The sequence below is a fragment of the Taudactylus pleione genome, unplaced genomic scaffold (genome assembly GCF_031769625.1).
Source record: "Taudactylus pleione unplaced genomic scaffold, aTauple2 ptg000573l, whole genome shotgun sequence".
In the NCBI taxonomy this organism is placed as follows: domain Eukaryota; kingdom Metazoa; phylum Chordata; class Amphibia; order Anura; family Myobatrachidae; genus Taudactylus; species Taudactylus pleione.
The window spans coordinates 6,783,217-6,805,315 of record NW_028284975.1 but is presented as its reverse complement, the minus strand read 5'-3'; positions in this window follow the sequence as shown (position 1 = coordinate 6,805,315).

The following is a 22,099-nucleotide window of genomic DNA, read 5'->3' as shown; positions in this document are numbered from 1 at the left end:
CTCAGGCGCATGCCCAGATCTACTGTATACCCATTTAGCGCTTTTTTTTTTTTTACTAAACTCAGTACATTTTATATATTAGGGGGTAAATGTACTAAGATGGTAGTGCTATTAAGTGATTTTGCCCATAGCAACCAATCTGATTCCAGGTATTACTGTACAGTATCTTCTAGAAGGTGCTACTGTAGATAAATGCTAAGTACAGTAGAATCTGATTGGATGCTATGGGCAACATACAGTACAGTAACTTCTTAAATAGAACTCCCATCTTAGTAAATTTACCTCTACAAGTTTCACTTTTTCCCCCCAATTATTTTTCTTCCACCCCCCAAAATGAAAGTGAATTTTTAGTGTGTTCTGACTTTTTTTAAAAAAAAAACTTACACAGTTTACAGTACCTTTAGGGGACGTTGAAGGCTTCCCGCAACATTGCACCCCAATTCACGAAATTTTTCCACCTGCTATTCATACAGTAGGCAAAACTTTTTTACATACTGTCTTACTGTACATTGCATTGACTTCCCGCCTACAGTAGGCAGAAAAGCTTTCAAATTGAATACAGCGATAATTTCACGCCTGGCAATATGACGTAAACATACAGTACAAACACCAATTGTATAAATTAATGACAATTTTTATTTAACCTACAGTAACATGCTTTACAGAGGGGGGGGACTTCTTTAGCCCTACAGGGGGACCGAGGACTACACAAAAAGAGTTGGCTTTTAATTTAAAATCATCACTGGCACTTTTGGCCTCAGATTCAGAGTTTCACCTATACCAGGTGCAGACTCTACCGTGCATCAGAGTGCACCATAATATAACATAAAAAAAAAAATACATGAAACAAAACAATATTTGGGTGCCCCAGATGGAGGTGAACACCAGCTGTGTGAATACGATAACAGAGCACTAACATTACCAAAAATCTCACCTTATCCTGATGTCGAAGGGACCGCCGCTCTAACCATACAGTAGAAGCCTGTCTCTCAATTCATGGTGCACCCACTACTGTATGTCTGCAACTATGGATGTGGATGTTGAAGCAGCCACTACTATTGTAGTGTATATGAACTAAAGGAACCTGAAAACTTGAAACATCTGCATTACAAATGGCAACATCAAGGAAGTTAAACCCCTCCTCCACATTACAAATTATATACAGTACAGTATAAGCTACATAGCAGTTGCTTGACCGTTTCTTTCGATGACAACAGGTAAGACTCTATGGAGATGATCAATATAATTGTTACACTGGGCACGTGTCAATACTGTTCTCCAAAACTTCATTATCCCATCCAAAAGTTCCTGTTTAGTTGTTGGTTTCACATCAGACCTGATGAACCTCTTCAACTGGGCCCAGACCATTTCAATGGGATTCATGTCTGGTGACCTACAGGTAAGTAAAAATAAAAAAAATATTCAGTCACAGTACTGTACTTTAGTATAAAGTGTACTAGAATAATTACTGCTTGGTACTGTACATACTTTTTGGTACAATAAACAGTTAATACAGTACTATAGGACAATACTCACTCTGGTGGTGTGCATTCCCAATTTATCCCTCTCTCTTCCATGAATTTTGCTGAAGCCGAATGTTTGGGATCATTATCCTGGAATAATCGATGTCCTGATGGGAAGCATTTTCTCACAAATGGCACCATACAGCAATCTACTATTTTTTCTTGGAAGAAGGTCTTATCCATGATGCCTAAAGAGATGAGAAATTGTCAGTAACAAGCATACACTGTACAGGACTGTAAATAATTTTTAAAACAAGCATTACTGTACTGCACCTTCAAAAATATAGATCGGTCCTGCACCCCAACGAGGTATACCTCCCCATACATGGACTTTTAACGGATGCTTCGGACGTGGTTTAAGTGAGAGATGTGCACGGTGTCGGAAGGACAGTCTTGAGAACCTCTCGAGAGAAACCGAAGTTTCATCTGTGAAAATGACGTCATTAAAATTCTCTCCACTCTCTATCCACCGTCGTGCTTGTTCAACTCTCTTTACTTTATTAACATCCCTTATCATGGGATTTATCCTGTGAAATAAAAACAAGTTTTAGTTTACTGTCATGTAAAATCAGTGCATTATTAATATACAGTATAGATATTTTACAGTATGTACAGTACCTTGTAGGGCCAAAAGTCCATCCCAGTTCCTTACGCATCCGTTTGATGCTGGAACAGGAGATGTCCAGGTCACATTCTGCTTTTAGAATACGTTTGATTTGTAAAGCTGTACGCTCATCATCCTCACAAGTCAATTTGTGCACAATCTTTTTGACGCTCCTACGGTAGAACACATACAGAGCATATAGCAATTATTGGACAGTTAGTGTTGAAATTGGAACACAATACAGTACCAATCTAGCAACATACAGTATACTGTAATAAAAAAAGGTTTATGCAAAGTACCTACCATGTGCATTTACAAGGAAATCTATATCTGGTCCGCGTTCTCTCAAATGCATGATAGCGCACAGTCTGTAAACTAACAAGAACACCACACTCTTTCAGCCAGGCATGGATCTGTCGTGTTGTTTTGTGTTCTTTTTTCATGCTTGCAATTATCTTGCTGATGGCTTTGCTGATTTTTGCCATGTTTGACGACAAAATCTGTGTAAAGAACAAGAGAAATACGTTACAGTACTGTTGCTGAGTATACAGACTGAGTACAGTATACAGTACATACAGTAAAGTAATGTTCAGTATCTTAAACACAGGGAGTTATTACATTCTTACTGTACATCAGCCATAACATGTACAGTATAACCAGCTAGTAAATTTCATTTTGCAGGCTGTGTTTAATAAATGATAGTTTTGAGCTAATTTGTGATATATATTTCCCAATTTAATCTCACATCAAGCTTTCATACAGTGTGCCCTTAGATATGCAAATATGCATCTACAGTACTGTATGAAGGAGACAAACAGGACAATAAACACAGCAATATTGCAACTGAAACAAAAATGGTCGCCGAGCAAAACAAAACGGTACCGTATATGCATTGAAAAGTCGCTGCGCAAATCAGCGTCTAACACAGCAAACTGCAAAATGACCGTGAACCTAGCAAGCTCCCATACTTACAGTACCAGCGGGTTGATACTGTAGGAAACAGATGTAGAAGCTCACGGTACAGCAACAAAGGTGACTCGGAAGTCAGGCAGAGTTGCCGAGGTACATAAGATCATGGTAATGAGCAGCAACAACAGCGACTTAGAAGTCAGGCAGCGTTGCAGGTAGTAGTACAGTATCTCAAGGGTTCGTACTGTTGATACGTGCCGATGAGACAATCCGAGCAGCATGTCCGTACAGTTAAGTAGCAGATTCACAGTGTGGATAGCTAGTGCGGTCTGAGACACTCTTTTATGCTACCAGATACAAAAGAATTCCTTCCCGCAGAAAATCTGCCCGCTGATTGGTGTATTTGAAATATGCACTTCCTTGTGGTCCAATGGCATGGCAGAGTTTCGGTGGTAAGGTTTTCTTTGTCTCTGGTAGCATAAAAGAGCAACGAATCTTGCCCACTTCCACTGACCAAAAGGCTGAGTGCACTAGTCCCACAACGGTCTACAAGCAAACCTTCCAAGAAGAAAACAGGTAAGGAAAATTTACAGGTACCTCTTCTAGTCAAGGCAAGGAAGAATGCAAAGGCGAAGAACAACACTTTTCAAGTGGACATCGGAGAAAATGGACCAGGGAACGTGGAGCAACCCATGAACGTCCCGAACCAGGAGGAAACACCAGTCATTTATGGGCCAGAAGAATTGGACACCTTTGAGCCTCTTGTTGAAGATGTATCCTGCTCACCAACTCGGCGAAAACTGTAATTCCAAGAAGATAACGCATGCAAATGTAGCTGTGCCAGGATGGTGAGAGACCTCGTCGGAAAAGTTGGTCAACTGGAAGCGAAAATTGACAACTTGAAAGAAGAGCTGAAGGAAGGGCTGAAGGACACCAATGCAGAAGCAATGAAAGAAGCAATCCGGCAAAGTAAAGAAGAATGGCAAGACGCCGCTGCCCAGAGTACCAGGAAGAGACATGACCAGGCAATCCAGTATGAAATGGTCACACCGGATGAATTTGAGCCTGAGGAGAACAACGACGATTTCAACTTGGAGACTGACCCATCCTTCCACTTGCTACATATTGACAATACAGTGGCATCAGAGCACTTGGACATGATACCAGTGCCATCATGCAGCCTGCCTCAGTGGGAGAGTACACCAGTGGCATCACATCGCCTGCCTGAATGGTCAGTTGAAGAATCAAGGATCAACAATGCAAGCATGCCTGTACTTTCACCAGGAACGCCTGTCATGTCGAGCACGCCAGCACCACTGACTGTATTTGGAACACCCTTACCGGATATACCACTGGCTGTGATCAACGTTGAGAAGGACAATGAAATTTACAGAGCTGTGAATTGTGAGATGCATCGATATGCGCAAGCAATATTTCAGGAACACGTGCCCTACGACCTGTATTGCAATTGGACGAAGCGGGTGAACTTTGATGGAAGTCGGAAGAAAGTGCCAATCCCCAACAATTTAAGAGAAGATATCCTCTCAAGATGCCGGACAAGATTCAGGATTGGAAAAGAAGAACTTACTCGGATAAAGGACACGCTGAATGGGGTGCTGCGCATGCCAAGGAAACATGCATGAAGAACAGTCACGCATACAAGTACAGATCTGCAATCAACAAACACGACTTGAAGGGACTTGTCAGAAGACAGGAAGACCCGGCACCACATTCTAGACAGTAGTTTCACTAACAGTTCCTGCAGTTATGAAATCACTATTCTGTGGTGCTAAATTGTAGGGCACCGTCACTTTTGAATATTCAGTATAGGCACATTCATAGCGGCACACTAGTTGTCCTAGCAGACGGGGGATGGTGTCTTTCCCAATGGTGACAATTCGTAGCATTTTTCAGGACACTAGGGCAGAGCTGACTGCTTACAGTAAATGGATTAACAAAGATTCCTTTATTATAGTAATGTGAGGCTCTTGGCTTACTTTGGGGGAAGGGACCTGATGCACTGTGTATGACTCTCGGCCCACTGGGCATGCGCCAGAAATCCCATCGCAACCCTCCTACTGGGCATGCGCCCGCCAGAGATGGAAATGCAACTGAATACAATACTGTACCGACTGCAGTAATACAGCCAACTGCGCATGCTCAGTGATAGCATAGCACTACATGGCGTATGGCTTGACGCCACAGATCCCATTGTAACCCCCTCCATTTCTAATCCATCAAAGATGGCTGACAGCCACCGTAGCACCAACCGTGTAATAGAGAGAGCTCTCTCTCCTACAGATCCCACTACTACCGTACTTAGTGTGCAGTTCCTGCAGTTATGAAATAACTATTCTGTGGTGCTAAATTGTAGGGCACCGTCACTTTTGAATATTCAGTACAGGCACATTCATAGCGGCACACTAGTTGTCCTAGCAGACGGGGGATGGTGTCTTTCCCAATGGTGACAATTCGTAGCATTTTTCTGGACACTAGGGCAGAGCTGACTGCTTACAGTAAATGGATTAACAAAGCTTCCTTTATTATGGTAATGTGAGGCTCTTGGCTTGCTTTGGGGGAAGGGACCTGATGCACTGTTTTATGACTCTCGGCCCACTGGGCATGCGCCAGAAATCCCATCGCAACCCTCCTACTGGGCATGCGCCCGCCAGAGATGAAAATGCAACTGAATACAATACTGTACCGACTGCAGTAATATAGCCAACTGCGCATGCTCAGTGATAGCATAGCGCTACATGGCGTATGGCTTGGCACCACAGATCCCATTGTAACCCCCTCCATTTCTAATCCATCGCAGCCACCGTAGCGCCAACCGTGTAATACAGAGAGCTCTCTCTCCTACAGATCCCACTACTACCGTACTTAGTGTGCAAGGTTGGAGCAGCATCACCAATGTCATCAGTTTGGGATGCAACGCTATTTTGTACCCACATATGCGATGGCGCATGTTTGCGTTTTGCGGTTTCTGGGCACACCATAGCCACAGTATGAAATCACTATTCAGTGAAATACAGTACAGTACAGAGCCCTCTCTGGGCACTACAGTGTCCAGAGCAGACAGTGACAAAAAAAAATATACAGTAGGGTACAGTATATTCTTTTCCAGGGATCGAACCCCGGACCATAATTCTACCAAAGTGATCACCTAACCACTAGCCCACACGACAGCTACAGTACAGTGAACCACAGAGAGTGGCCTCATCCTTGTGCACTCCTCCCGCTGCTGTTTTTAATTTTAAAAAAAATAATAAAAAAAATTTCATACTGTAATGCATCCCATATCAGTGAAAGCTGTGCGTGCATCAAATTATTCTACAGTATCGGTTATACCGTGACAACAACTCCGGCAACTTCTCTACTATTCAGTTACTGCACCGTACCGTATGTAAAATACAGTATGTGCAGTGATTTGTACAGTATATTATGCGACATTAAAAATACAGTATGGGTGGTGCGTTCATGCAAATGCTGTGAATATGATATTCAGTACAGTGGAGCACTCGCCACCCAGCAGTTAAGCACTAAATTACATGCAATTACAAAAGTGGAGCACTCGCCACCCAGCGGTTAAGCACTGTATTACATGCCGTACCATATCCTTCGTTGAAGAATACCACGGTATTCCACAAGTCCATGGCGCGACTCAGAGGCCTGCACGCCATGCCACAAGTCCGTGGCGCGACTCACGCCACGCCATGAGCAACAAAATAGCTGGGCAGATCTGTATAAACAAAAAAATCATCTAAATGGAAAAATGTCTAAATAATATACAGTACAAATTCCGGAGACCTTAAAATCTACTCATCTAAGATCCAAGTGGTTATTTTTAGCATACCTGTGTCAAACAGCCGCTCAGCCCCAGGCCTGTGCATTTCAAATTTCCCCCCTAATCTGTAATGATAGAACTTAAAAATGGTTGTGACTTGGGGTCTATGTACTAAGCCTTGGAGAGAGATAAAGTGAATGAAGATAAAGTAACAGCCAATCAGCTCCTGTCACTTTACAGGCTGTGTTTGAAAAGTGAGAGTTTGGAGCTGATTGGTTTGTGCTAATCTCTCTCCACTTTAGTACATCTCTCCCTGGGTGTGAAATATAATTATCTTAAATGTTTGGAATATTCTATAATCATGTATTTTCCATAATGAAGTTTATTAATGCCCTAATAGTGTCATTTTTGGTGTGAAAATGTGCAGGAGGTTTTGCCCAATGTATTGAATGGGCAGTTACTGTAAGTCACCTAGATATATCAGAGGAAATTTATTAAATGTCCTATCAGTTGATGCAAGCCCACACCTCTAATGAAATTAACAACATATAGCAGAATATATCTAAAATAAGGTCATGGAGGTGTAGACAGTATTGGTGTCATGACCAGAGTTGTTGTACCTGGCAGGTGGCGGTCTCTGCCTGATCGGGTGCTTTGGCGTGATCCTACTGGTGGGGGTGCTGGTGTCTGGAGGTTGGCGCGAGGTGCGTGTTGATGTCTGAAGGGTACAGGCCATGTGGTGACAGGTGAGACTGGCTGCGCTGCCACGCTGGGGATTGCTGGGTGTTGCCATCTTGATTTTGGGCATGTGACCTGAACGGGCCAATCAGGTTGGAGCATCGTGTCAGCAGCCCGTCATGCACTTTCCCGTGGTACGTAAGGGTGTTCAGCACACCATCTAGTTGCCAGTGCAACATATACACAGTGCAAGCTGTGTGAGAGTTCTCTGTGCTCCTTAGCTCGGTGTGATAATTGCAGTCCCAGCAGTGCTCCGTTTCCTGCTCTGTCTCCATCACAGGCTGTTTCTGGATACCCGCATCTGCCCTGCTATACCCCATTTTTCTCCCCATGGTCCAAGCCGAATTAAGGGCCATATGGGCCTGGGGCTTAAAATATTCAAGGGCCCATACTGAGAAAGAGAGAAGCTGTAACCAGTGCTGTGTGGGTGTGACCAGAGCATAGTGTGTGTGTACACCCCATACACCAGCCCCAATGTCTCCCTAAATACATTACAATAGAAAAAAATGCATAACTGTGTGAGAAAACTAGAAAATCTATTTTAATGCTTATGTTTTTTAATGGTTGACCATTGCAACTCTTCATCATCAAGCTGATAATGGGCCTATTTTATGTGAAGGCCTGGAGCTGTAGCTCCATCCGCCCCATTGTTAATCTGGCCCTGCCCATGGTTTGTGAACCCTCCAGCTCTCCGGACTCAGAACCCATTCCAGTACTTCAGACCTCTGTTCCTCAGTCACACCTCCATTGGACTTTGTTTTTTCTGTCTGAAACCTGCTTCCAGCCTCACTAATTGGACTTAGGGGGTCATTCAGACCCACTCGCAAGTGCAGGAAGCTCGCAAGCGGGTCGATGTTGCCCCACTGCGCATGCGCACGACGGAGGGAGCTCCGTTGTGCGCATGCGCGAGACCCGGTTAGCGACGGTCTCTCCGTAGCTCCAGGTCTCGCACCAAAGGGGGCGTGCTGTCGATGTTGATTGACAGCACACCCCCTTTGGTGGGCGTGCCGGTGGCGTGGCTGCCAGATGGAGGCGTTCCCATGGGAACGCCTACCGTCTGAAGCCGGCCCCACTGACATCACTAGTGATGTTAGTGGGAGTGATTTTGGCTCTGATAGAGCCAAAATCACTCCTGGGCTTGCGGCAGCAAGAACCCTACCGCAGGGTCTCCATCGCAAGCCCGATGGTCGCGATGGTCTTGACCATCGCGACCATCATCATGGACGCTTGCTATAGCTGTGGGTGGTCACCCACAGCTATGTGAGCATCCAGGAGGACGCTCCATTTTCATGGAGGAGGGCCCTGATTCAGAGCGAGCGCTCTGGTCAGAGCTTTCGTCTTTGAATCAGGCCCTTTGTTTTTTCTGCCTGACACTTGTTTCCAGCCTCATTAATTGGACTTTGTTTTCCTTTCAGACATTTGTTTTCAGCCACACATCACTTGGACTTGTTTATTTCTGCCAGTTTATATATCTATCACCGTTTCATGAATTATAATATTCCTATTAAACCTGCTGCATTTCAATACTGCATACCCGTTTCAGTTTCTTCTCCTGCATCCACCTCGGATTCAAAAAATAATCCAAACCTGACAATTGGCGGGGAAAATGGTCAGTTTTTTTTTTACAAATTCATTTTACTAATGAAAGGGAATGTAAAGTGGCCCCACTCATAGGCAAATGCACGGGGGTTTCCATCTGCCTGGAAACCCCCCTCCCAAGCCCACACCATGACCACAATAGAAATAGTAATATAATGAAATTTTACTAGCGCTGCATGTTCTTCTCAGTATCATAAATTAAATAAATAGCACCACCTATGGATCTTTTAACATGTGTCAGCCAGTAATAAATAACCTGTGCACCAATTAGGGGATTTGGAAAACATGCACTGTTAGGGATGCACTGCTACAGAGCCCAATATTTACATATATGTCCAGGGCAGTGCTAGGTTTTTCTGCTGCTCCCCCAGACTCCCGGACTTGCTCCCCTGCCCTGGAATGGTGCTCACATCTAAAATAAAAACATTCAGCTCAGGCAGGATGGCCCTACTGCCGCATTTAATTGCCTACTGTGATTTCTGGTCCTGTATATGCTGGAATTATGACACACAATACACTTTGTATGACGACACATATTAAAGCTGGGTAAGTGGTAATTATGTCCTCTTCATGGACTGGCCACACTCACATTAAAATCAGGCCTTTGGAAACTCCCCTCTAGAAATCCTGCGTTTGCACTGGCCCCACTCACAGTGTCGTTATCTGCTCTGAAAAACCAAACAAGCCTAGATGGGGGTTTGTTTGACTTGACCTGGATTTACCACTCAAACAAAGGAGAAATTCATTTGATGACTACTCTTACTTCTGTAAAAGGTATGGTTTTAGACCACTGCCACTCCATTCTGGATGCATAATAGGCCCAATAAATTTCAGGGACATACAAAACTACAGAAAAGTAATCCTTTCAATGGGGTGCACACTAGTGCTGCATAGATATTACAAATAAAGAGATAATTGACTAATAACATGTAACATTTATTGATAATAATTAATATCAAGTTCCTGGATAATTCCTTTCTCCCCCAAGTTCTCTATCCCTGACACTATTGGGTGTCCTGGGGGGTTTTATGCGTTCTTATGCAGGTAGATAGCATATAAAATGTGACAGTCTTTGGATTGTCTATCCACAAGTAGTCAAAATCCTTTTTGCAATACAGATGTGTCCACATACACCTTTCTGAAAACTGTGCCACGGCTCTCAATTTGGCCTGACATCAATTCTCATATATTGTCGTGCCATGCTATCGGCGGTGCAGCAAAGGTGCAATTCATACTTTCACCACTGGGTGGCCAGTGTATCATGTAATGTAGCACTTAATAGTGTTCAACCTATGTAGCAAAGATACAGTAGTGATCTCCTTTGGATTTTAATAGAGGGAAAACAAGGAGTTTTGAAGAGTATTTATGCATTTGCATCTAAATCACTGTACTAGCCGCTGAAACAATGTACTAGCACCAAAAGAACTCACTAGGAAACTGTCATCAGTTCCTCAAAAGACAAATTCTGTACTGCCCATCCACCAGTATTGTGGTGTAGTTGTAAAGTCACTGCACATCACACTTGGTAGTTAGGGTTTGAATCCCAGTGTAAACATATTTTTTTTGCTCCAAAAATAAATGTATATAACTCAATAATATAATAATATCAATAATATTATTGTAATAACAATAAAACTTTTTAAAATAATATCATATTTCATCTAGAGGCTGTGGGGATCTGAGTCAGTGAGGACGGCATGTGTGTGTAGTGATTTCTTAGTGTAGAAATTTCCCCCTGAAAATATGGCTCGCTATTTCATATACAGTACTGGTTCTAGATATACATTATAATTCAAAAACTTACCATCAGTAATTTACAGTGTGTACATGTCCTTTTTCAGAATAACCCTGCCCATTGTTTGCCTCAACACAGAGGGGGAGGAGGAATTCTTTTGTAAAGGCTGCACATTTTCCACAGACAACAAATCAAGTTTTCATTAGCACTCCCCCTGAGTTTTGTTTTGTTACTACTAATTAATGTTGCCCTTTTTGTATTGAGACACTTTTGTACTTTTGGCCCATCCCTTCCTCCCAAAATAGTACTCATTTTCCATGGTTATATTGTACATTATTTGACCAGTAATGTAGCTAGAAGAAGTATACACAGTATGTCAGTTGCATTCTCTCTCTCTCTCTCTCTCTCTCTCTTTCTCTCTCTCTCTCATGTGTGCCGACCCTCGTATTTTGGTTTTGGATTTTTTCTTAAAATATCATAAAAACAGTTAAAATCACATAAAATGGGCCTGTTTTTGTTCCTACAGTATTATTAACCTCAATAACATTTATTTCCAGTAATTTCCAATCAATTTTAACCACCTCACAATATTATTTTTTTCATCTAGTGAAGGCCAAAAGGTTGCATCGAGCTAGCTGGCTGACTACGCTAAGTGATACAGTGGACAGCACAAACATGTGGCAGTTCAGCTTCCAATTTCCAACATGGATACAGTGTGTTATACAGTGTGGGTTGGACCAATAGTGCTCTTACTATGACAGCAGTGTCGGCAGAGCAGGGTTGATGACGGTGTCCTCAGTATATGGAATGGCAGTGCTGTGGTGCTGGCAGTATCCTCAGTGCAGGATACTGGCATTGTAAGCAGAGTGGGGGAGCCAGTGGTGTCTTTAGTGCAGGTTTGCTGGCTGTGTCGGCAGTGCAGGGTTGCTGACAGTGTCCTCAGTACATGGAATGGCAGTGCTGTGGTGCAGGCAGTGTCCTCAGTGTAGGGTACTGGCAATGTTGGCAGTGCCAGTGGTGTCTTTAGTGCAGGTTTGCTGGTTGTGTCGGCAGTGCAGGGGATGCCGATGGTGTCCTCAGTACATGGAATGGCAGTGCTGCGGTTCTGGCAGTGTCCTCAGTGAAGGGTACTGGCGATGTTGGCAGTGGTGGGGTGCCAGTGGTATCTTCAGTGCAGGTTTGCTGGCTGTGTTGGCAGTGCAGGGGATGCCGACAGTGTCCTCAGTATATGGAATGGCTGTGCTGTGGTGCTGGCAGAGTCCTCAGTGTAGGGTACTGGCGATGTAGGCAGTGCCAGTTGTGTCTTTTGTGCAGGTTTGCTGGCTGTGTCGGCAGTGCAGGGGTTGCTGGCAGTGTCCTAAGTACATGGAATGGCAGTGCTGTGGTGCTGGCAGCGTTCTCAGTGAAGGGTACCGGCGATGTCGGCAGTGCTGGGTTGCCAGCGGTGTCCTCAGTGCAGGTTTGCTGGCTGTGTTGGCAGTGCAGGGGATGCCGACAGTGTCCTCAGTATATGGAATGGCTGTGCTGTGGTGCTGGCAGAGTCCTCAGTGTAGGGTACTGGCGATGTAGGCAGTGCCAGTGGTGTCTTTTGTGCAGGTTTGCTGGCTGTGTCGGCAGTGCAGGGGTCGCTGGCAGTGTCCTAAGTACATGGAATGGCAGTGCTGTGGTGCTGGCAGCGTTCTCAGTGAAGGGTACCGGCGATGTCGGCAGTGCTGGGTTGCCAGCGGTGTCCTCAGTGCAGGTTTGCTGACTGTGTTGGCAGTGCAGGGGTGTTCTCAATGCAGGGTGCTGGCAATGTCGGCAGAGCAGGGGAGCCAGCAGTGTCCTCAGTGCATGTGTGCTGACAGTGTCGGCAGTGCAGAGGTGCTGGTGGTGTCCTCAGTGTGGGAGTGCCAGCAGTGTCGGCAGTGTGGGCGTCACTAACGGTGTCCTCAATACGTGGGGTAGCAGTGTTGGCAGCGGTGGTGTCAGCAGCGGGGGATGCTGCCAGTGAGGTGACGGCTGTGTCAGCAGTGAGGGTGCAGGCGGTGTCATGTAGCGGGTGATGACGGGCACCATTTTCTTTTGCTTCCTGTGTGCATATTAAATGGGCTTATATGCATTTGCGGCTATATCACTGTACTAGCCACTGAAACACTGTACAGGTTGAGTCTCCCATATCCAAATATTCCGAAATACGGAATATTCCGAAATACGGAATATTTTCAGCATGACTGAGATAATGAAACCTTTGACTTTTGATGGTTTAATGTACATAAACTTTGTCTAAGGCACAAATTATTAAAAATATTGTATAAAATAACCTTCAGGCTGTGTGTATAAGGTGTATATGAAACATAAATGAATTTTATGTATGTACACAAACTTTTTTTGATGCACAAAATTATAAAAAATATTGTCTAAAATGACCTGCAGGCTGTGTGTATAATGTGTATATAACACATAAATGCATTCTGTGTGTATATTTGGATCCCATTTCCAAGACATTTCATTGTAATATGCAATTATTCCAAAATACGGAATATTCCAATATCCAAAATACCCCTGGTCCCAAGCATTTTGGATATGGGAGACTCAACCTGTACTAGCACCAAAAAAAGTAATCAGTTCCTGAAAAGTCTGATTCTGTACTTCCCATCCGCCAGTATTGTGGCACAGTGGTAAAGTCACTGCACATCACACTTGGCAGTTAGGGTTTGAATCCCAGTGTAAACATTTTTTTTTTTTTGCTCCAAAAATACATTTATATAATTCAATAATATAATAATATCAATAATATTATTGAAATAATAATAAAACTATGTGGTGATCTGAGTCAGTGAGGATGGCGTGTGTGTGCAGTTATTTCTTAGTGTAGAAATTTCCCCCTGAAAATATGGCTCGATATTTCATATACAGTACTGGTTCTAGATATACATTATAATTCAAAAACTTACCATCAGTAATTTACAGTGTGTACATGTCCTTTTTCAGAATAACCCTGCCCATTGTTTGCCTCAGCACAGAGGATGCACCTTTTACACAGACAGCAAATCAAGTTTTCATTAGCCCTCCCTCTGTGTGTTGTTACTACTCATTAATGTTTCCCTTTGTGTCGAGACACTTTTGTACTTTCGATCCCTACCATGCTCCCAAAATAGTACTCATTTTCCATGGTTATATTTTACATTCATTGTATATTCTGCATGCACCCATACAGCAGAGTCCGTATGGGTGCACACAGACTTTCTGGCCCCACAAGCTGCCAGGACCAGGCCAGGCTGTGGGAAGTTTTAGCTCCCGCAGCCTGGCCTAAGGAACATCCGCAACCATCAGTCGCAATTGTTCTGATGGTGACACCAGGCTGCGGCCTCAGTCACAGAACTGAGATCATGCAAATACAGAAAGGAGGTGTGCGATACCTCCTTCTGCATTCGCATTTTAAATTAACAGAATTGCACAGTCTCTTGTGTGCTCTTATGTGCGGCTCTGCAATTCCATCCAGGCCCTTTGTGTCCTTATATTTACCTCAAAATGATGACAACAAAAGGAAACAATCAAAGGCACCCATTTATTAACTAGTTTATCACCAAAACGAGTGACAAATGTCACTGTGTATGATAAATGTTGCTCCAGCCAATCAGCTCCCAACTGTCACTTTGACAGTTGACAGTTGGGAGCTGATTGGCTGGAGCACCATTTATCATACACAGTGAAATGTTTCACTCGTTCTGGTGATAAAACTCGTTAATAATTGAGACCCATGGTGTAGTAATTTAAAATTATTGTTGATCCACCCAATGTGAGGGATAATATATATCTGAAAAATAGGTGTTGATAGAACAGTCCCATCCACCTGATGTTCAAGGTACATACCTCTTGATATATTTAAAGCAAACACCTCTTATTACCCCTTCAGGTTTTAAGGTTACCTTATAATTTTCTTCACATAAAGAGGATTCAACAGCATACAGTAGATTTCAATAAAATCCTTTATTGCAACTCCAACAGATGATTTCCAGATGATATTTCATGTACTAACATAAAAGTAAATAGAGGTACAGTACATACAGTGCATCCGGAAAGTATTCACAGCGCGTCACTTTTTTCACATTTTGTTGTTACAGCCTTTTTCCAAAATGGAATAGATTAAATTTTCTCCTCAAAATTCTACACCAAATACCCCATAATGACAATGTGTAAAAAGTTTTTTTGGAGATTTTTTCAAATTTAATAAAAAAAAAACTAAAAAATCACATGTACTTAAGTATTCACAGCCTTTGCTCAATACTTTGTTGATGCACTTTTGACAGCAATTACAGCCTTAACTCTTTTTGAATATGATGCCACAAGCTTGGCACACCTTTCTTTGGGCAGTTTCACCCATTCCTCTTTGCAGCATCTCTCAAGCTCCATCAGGTTGGATGGGAAGCGTTGATGCACAGCCATTTTCAGATCTCTCCAGAGATGTTCAATTGGATTCAAGTCTGGGCTCTGGCTGCGCCACTCAAGGACATTCACAGCGCTGTCCTGAAGCCACTCCTTTGATATCTTTGCTGTGTGCTTAGGGTCGTTGTCCTGCTAAAAGATTAACCGTCACCACAGTCTGAGGTCAAGAGTGCTCTGGAGCAGGTTTTCATCCAGGATGTCTCTGTACACTGCTGCATTATTTTTTCCCTCTATCCTGACTAGTCTCCCAGTTCCTGCCACTGAAAAACATCCCCACAGCATGAGGCTGCCACCACAATGCTTCACTGTAGGGATGGCATTGGCCTGGCGATGATCGGTGCCTGGTTTCCTCCAAATAGAATGCCTGGCATTCTTGCCAAAGAATTCAATCTTTGTCTCTCATGGTCTGAGAGTCCTTCAGGTGCATTTTGGCAAATTCCAGGTGGGCTGCCATGTGCTTTTTACTAAGGAGTGGCTTCAATCTGGCCACTCTACCATACAGGCCTGATTGGTGGATTGCTGCAGAGATGGTTGTCCTTCTGGAAGGTTCTTGTCTCTCCACAGAGGAATGCTGTAGCTTTGACAAAGTGACCATCAGGTTCTTGGTCACCTCCCTGACTAGGGCCCTACTCCCCCGATCGCTCAGTTTAGATGGACGGCCAACTCTAGGAAGAGTCCTGGTGGTTCCGAACTTCTTCTATGGATGATGGAGGCCACTATGCTCATTGGGACCTTCTAAGCAGCAGATATTTTTCTGTACCCTTCACCAGATTTGTGCCTTGAGACAATCCTGTCTCGGAGGCCTACAGACAATTCCTTGGACTTCATGCTTGTTTTGTGCACTGATATGCACTGTCAAGTGTGGGACCTTATATAGACATGTGTATGCCTTTCAAAATCATGTCCAATCAAATGAATTTACCACATGTGGACTCCAATTAAGCTGTAGGAACATCTCAAGGATGATCAGTGGAAAGAGGATACACGTGAGCTCAATTTTGAGCTTCAAGACAAAGGCCGTGAATACTTATGTATATGTGATATCTTAGTGGGTTTTTTTAAATTAAATTTGCAAAAATCTCAAAAAAACTTTTTACATGTTGTCATTATGGGGTATTGTGTGTAGAATTTTGAGGACAAAAATTTATTTATTCCATTTTGAAGTAAGGCTGTAACATAACAAAATGTGAAAAAAGTGATGCGCTGTGAATACTTTCCGGATACACTGTAGCAAAATACTGCTTCAAACAGCTATTTTATTAAAAATATTACAGATAAAAAACAGGACCTCTATATTTAATAACAAGTCCTGAAAATAAAAAAACACTAAGACTCGTTTGAATGAGGATGCCTACCATCCCCCTGCCAGGGACCACCCCCGTTCCACCTCTAAAATGCCACAGCCTGTCAATCAGGCTGCAGTCGGGAGACACTGCAAGTGGACTCGGAGCCAGAGGGCTGCACATGCGCAGTCCTCCCACCATCGGAGATGTGCCCTAGCCATTGGGTTAGTGTACATCTCTGAATCAGGCCCAAAGAGCGCCATTCCAAGGGAGTGATATACAGTATGTGGGACTATACATACTGTAAGCCCTCATAAATTAAATATAAAATAAGTATGATTTCAGAAGTTTATTGGTGTTTTATATGTTTAAGCACCTACAGGTCTATTAAAAAATAGACAAATTGGTTAACATCGATGTTCCAGAACCAATGTTTAGGTCTAAACAATGTTTTGTAATCAACATTAAAAACTGTACAGTACTTTCAATGTTGTCTTTTTATGTGCTATCCTTAGTGCACACACTCCAAGCAGTTCTCCCCCTCTCCCTATCCCTGATAACAGCATCACTGGCTCTGTGTGCCCCCCTCCCCCACCCACAGCAGTGTAATGGTGCATACACACGTAGCGATCTGCCAGCAATACAATATAACTGGCAGATCATACTGCACACTCCCTGGTGTGTTGGATGATCTATATAGATCATCCAACACACCAATAACTTGCCATCAGCTATAGCGACCCACGATCAGCAGGTTGTGCAGCATGCAGGGACGATGGGCAATATTGCTATCATCCATACGTGCCTGCACATTGCTGGTTGAAGGTAAGTTGGTAGAGTACATTAAAAAAGGATGATTTGATAGATAACGGTAACGATAAAGATATCGATATCATTTAAATCATCCTTTTAAATTGCTACGTGTATGCACCTTTACAGCAGCAGCTCTCCTCCTCCTTCCCCCTCTATGAACAGAGCAGTGGTGGCCCTGTGTGCCCCCTCACCCATAGACACCACTGGCAATGCTGACATTGCCAGCACCTGTCACTGAGGACACTGCAGCACTGCCATCCCATGTACTGCAGACACCATCAGCAACCCCCGCACTGCTGACACTGCCGGTACCCATCACTGAGGACACTGCCAGCACTGCAGCACTGCCATCCCATGTACTGAGGACAATGTCAGCAACCCTGCACTGCCGACACAGCCAGCAAACCTGCACTGAAGATACTGCTGGTACCCCCACACTACCGACACCTCTGTTACCTGTCACTGAGGACACTGCCAGCACTGCAGCACTGCCATTCCATGTACCGAGGACATCGACAGCAACCCCTGCACTGCCAACACAGCCAGAAAACCTGCACTGAAGACACCACTGGCACCCTGCAATACCAAAACCGCCCGTACCCTTCACTGAGGACACTGCCAGCACTACAGCACTGCCATCCCATGTACTGCAGACACCGTCAGAAACCCTGCACTGCCGACACAGCCAGCAAACCTACACTGAAGATACTGCTGGCACCCCCACACTACCAACACCTCCATTACCTGTCACAGAGGACACTGCCAGCACTGCAGCACTGCCATTCCATGTACCAAGGACACCGTCAGCAACACCTGCACTACCGACACAGTCTGAAAACCTGCACTGAAGACACTGCTGGCACCCTGCAATGCCAACACCACCAGTACCCTTCACTGAGGACACTGTCAGCACCACAGCACTGCCATTCCATGTACTGAGGACACTGTCAGCAACCCCGTACTGCCGACACAGCCAGCAAACCTGCACTGAAGATACTGCTGGCACCCCCACACTACCAACACCTCCGTTACCTGTCACTGAGGACACTGCCAGCACTGCAGCACTGCCATCCCAGTATTCATATACAGTACTGGTTCTAGATATACATTATAATTCAAAAAATGACCATCAGTAATTTACAGTGTGTTCATGTCCTTTTTCAGAATAACCCTGCCCATTGTTTGCCTCAACACAGATGGGGAGGAAGGAGGAATTCATTTGTAAAGGCTGCACTTTTTACACAGACAACAAATCAAGTTTTCATTAGCACTCCCCCTGTGTGTTGTTACTACTCATTAATGTTGCCCTTTGTGTCTAGTGACACTTTTGTATTTTCAGTCCCTCCCTTCCTCCCAAAACTGTACTCATTTCCATGGTTATATTGTACATTCATAGACCAGTAATGTAGCTAGAAGCACAATGTTTTGTTTTCCACTTTGTTATTACAGTAAAGTATACACAGTATGTCAGAGAGAAAGAGAGAGAGAGAGAGAGAGAGAGAGATGTGCGCCCACCATTGTGTTTTGGTTTTGGATCTGGATATTTTCTTAAAATATCATAAAAACAGTTAAAATCACAATATGGGCTTGTTTTTGATCCTACAGTATTATTAACCTCAATAACATTTATTTACAGTCATTTCCAATCAATTTTGACCACTTCACAATATTATATATTTCAGCTTGTTAAGGCCAAAAGGTTGCATCCAGCCAGCTGGCTGACTAAGCTAAGTGACACTGTGGGCGACACTAACATGTGGCAGTTCATCTTCCAATTTCCAACATTGATACAGTGTGTTATACAGTGTTGGTTGGATACACCAATAGTGCACATACTGTGACAGCAGTGTTGGCATAGCAGGGTTGCTGACGGTGTCCTCAGTATATGGAATGGCAGTGCATTGGTGTTGGCAGTGTCCTCAGTGAAGGGTACTGATGATGTCGGCAGTGCCAGTGGTGTCTTTAGTGCAGGTTTGCTGGCTGCATCGGCATTGTAGGGGTTGCTGATGGTGTCCTCAGCATGTGGTTTGGCCATGCTGCGGTGCTGACAGTGTCCTCAGTGTAGGGTACCAGCGATGTTGGCAGTGCGAGTGTGCCAGCAGTGTCCTCAGTGCAGGTTTGCTGACTATGTTGGCAGTACAGGGGTGTTCTTAATGCAGGGTGCCGACGATGTCAGCAGAGTGGGGGTGCCAGTAGTGTCCTCATTTGCAGGCTGTGTCGGCAGTGCAGGGGTTGCAGACGATGTTCTCAGTACATGAAATGGCAGTGCTGTGGTGCTGGCAGTGTCCTCAGTGAATGGTACCACCGATGTCGGCAGTGCAAGGGTGCCAGCAGTGTCCTCAGTGCAGGTTTACTGACTGTGTTGGCAGTGTAGGGGTATTTTCAATGCCGGGTGATGGCAATTTAGGCAGAGCAGGGGTGCCAGCGGTGTCCTCAGTGCATGAGTGCTGACAGTGTCGGCCGTGCAGGGGTGCTGGTGGTGTCCACAGTGTCGGCAGTGTGGGGGTTGCTGACTGTGTCCTCAGTACATGGGGCAGCAGTGCAGGAGTGTCGGCAGTGGTGGCGTCAGCAGCAGGAGATGCTGCCAATGGGGTGCCGGCAGTGTCGGCAGCGGAGGTGCAGGCAGTGTAGGGCAGCGGGGGATGGTGGGTGCCATCTTCTTTTGCTTCCCGTGTGCATATTAAATGGGCTTAACGTTGATTGGCTCTCTCAGCCAATCAGCGTTAAGCCCGCTCAATACAAAACCTCGTGACCCCACAACCTCACGACCTAAGAGTGGGATCGCAAGGTTTTGCCTCGGGTTAGGGATCTGGGGCAGGCAGAGAGATCTGAGCACCCTCTATGGGTCGGCACTTTTGTTTGACTGCACTGGTCAAACATCCAAAGAGTTGGCTCTGATTAGGGGGTCCTTAGCTCCCCTGGGATCCCCGGCCTGGGCTGATTAGTGGTCAGGTTTAATGCTTTGACTGGGTGGCCCAGTGAAAGGGCTCCCCTGGCTGTGGCATTAGCCTCCTCAGTAGAAAAAGTCTGGTGCTGGTTCTGAATTTTATTTTCAAAATCAGATCAGTGCCCAGTGCTAGTTGTGCACTGTCCCTATGTCGTTTGTCCCCCATATTTTTGCAACCAGAGCTGGTTCTGACTAGCCCAGTGCTTGTTGTGCTTAAGTACAGGGGACCCCTATGTCACTTGTCCCCTTTATTTAATCAAAACCAGCACTGGGTCACTAAAAGCTCAGGGCTCTTTTGTGGAGGGGGGGCATGCCATTTTTTATTTATTTGTTTTCACAGGTTGTTTTTTTTTAACCACAGCAACACAGACGGGTCTCTCTGATCCCGTCTATGCTCTGTGTCAATGACCCAGATGCATGTAGCATGGATCTCCTGGTCCATGCATGCATCTATGTCATTGAAATACATAGCCGCGCAGAGGGGTCTCACTGATCCCATCCCTGCTTCTGTGTCAATGTACAAAAGTGTCTCATGAAAATGTGGTTTGTTGTCTGTCTGTGGAAAATGTGCAGCCTTTACAAAATGAATTCCTCCCCCCTCCCCTCTGTGTTGAGAAAAGCAAGGGATTACCTGGAGAAGGACATAAACATATAGTATATTACTGATGGTCAGTTTTTTTATATATATATTGAATCATAAAAAAATTTTGGAGAAAAAAATAGGTTTACACTGAGATTCAAACCCTAATTTCCTGGTGTGATGTGCAGTCACCTTACCACTACGCTATAACACCTACAGGCAAATACTGAAGTCTTTTACCTCTTACAAAGTGAAAATGAACTGAAACTGACAGCTTCTGTTCTAGATCTATCTAGAAATATAGCAAATGCTTTTTTTTAGTATATGAAATATGGTGCTATATTTCCAAGTGCTATTTTCTATTATGTAGGACTTTTTACTGTATATGTAGCCAAAGTATGCAGGAAATTTTGTAAGCCTGTCTGGCACTGCAGCTTACTGTATTGGATCTTCCTCTCCAGCTTTCTCCTTAGGCAGCCGCAGTATACTTTTCTAAAAATGCCACCTGCTGTCTGAAACGTGGTACTACACTATATTTCAGCCTCCTTACACATGTCCCGACATGTATATCTTGGCAGGGCTGGTTATCTGATGCCATGAATGGCAGGCCATGGCTCAACTTTCACAAAGGTGTATGTGGACACATCTGTATGTCATAGATTACATAGTAATTGTCTTTGAGGGTGATGACAGTTTCCTTTGAGGGTGATGACAGTTTCCTAAGTGAGTTCATTGGTAAACGTAATATTAATAAATTGAATCTGAAATTACAGCAGAGATTGACCGCACGCAGTTAATTTTTTTTGATCTGACAATTATGATCGATGATGAAAAAAAATTTGTATCAGTCAGTTACTCATATAATCCTACTATTTCAGAGTTCCCATTACCCTGCTACTAAGAAAAGTGTACCCAAAGAGGAATTCCTGAGGATGAAAAGGAATTGCTCCACAGAAGCAACCTTTCAGATTAGAGCTAAGGAACCAGACAAGAGGGAAGGTAAAAAGATCATTAAAAAGGCTTATCAAGATACTCAAGCAAGAAGCATAGATTCCTTACTATATCAGAACAAACTACAGGGAGATAAAATCAAGGAACAAGGTCAACTGATTAGACAAAGGCACTTTTTAATGTGGGCACTAAGAGTAATATA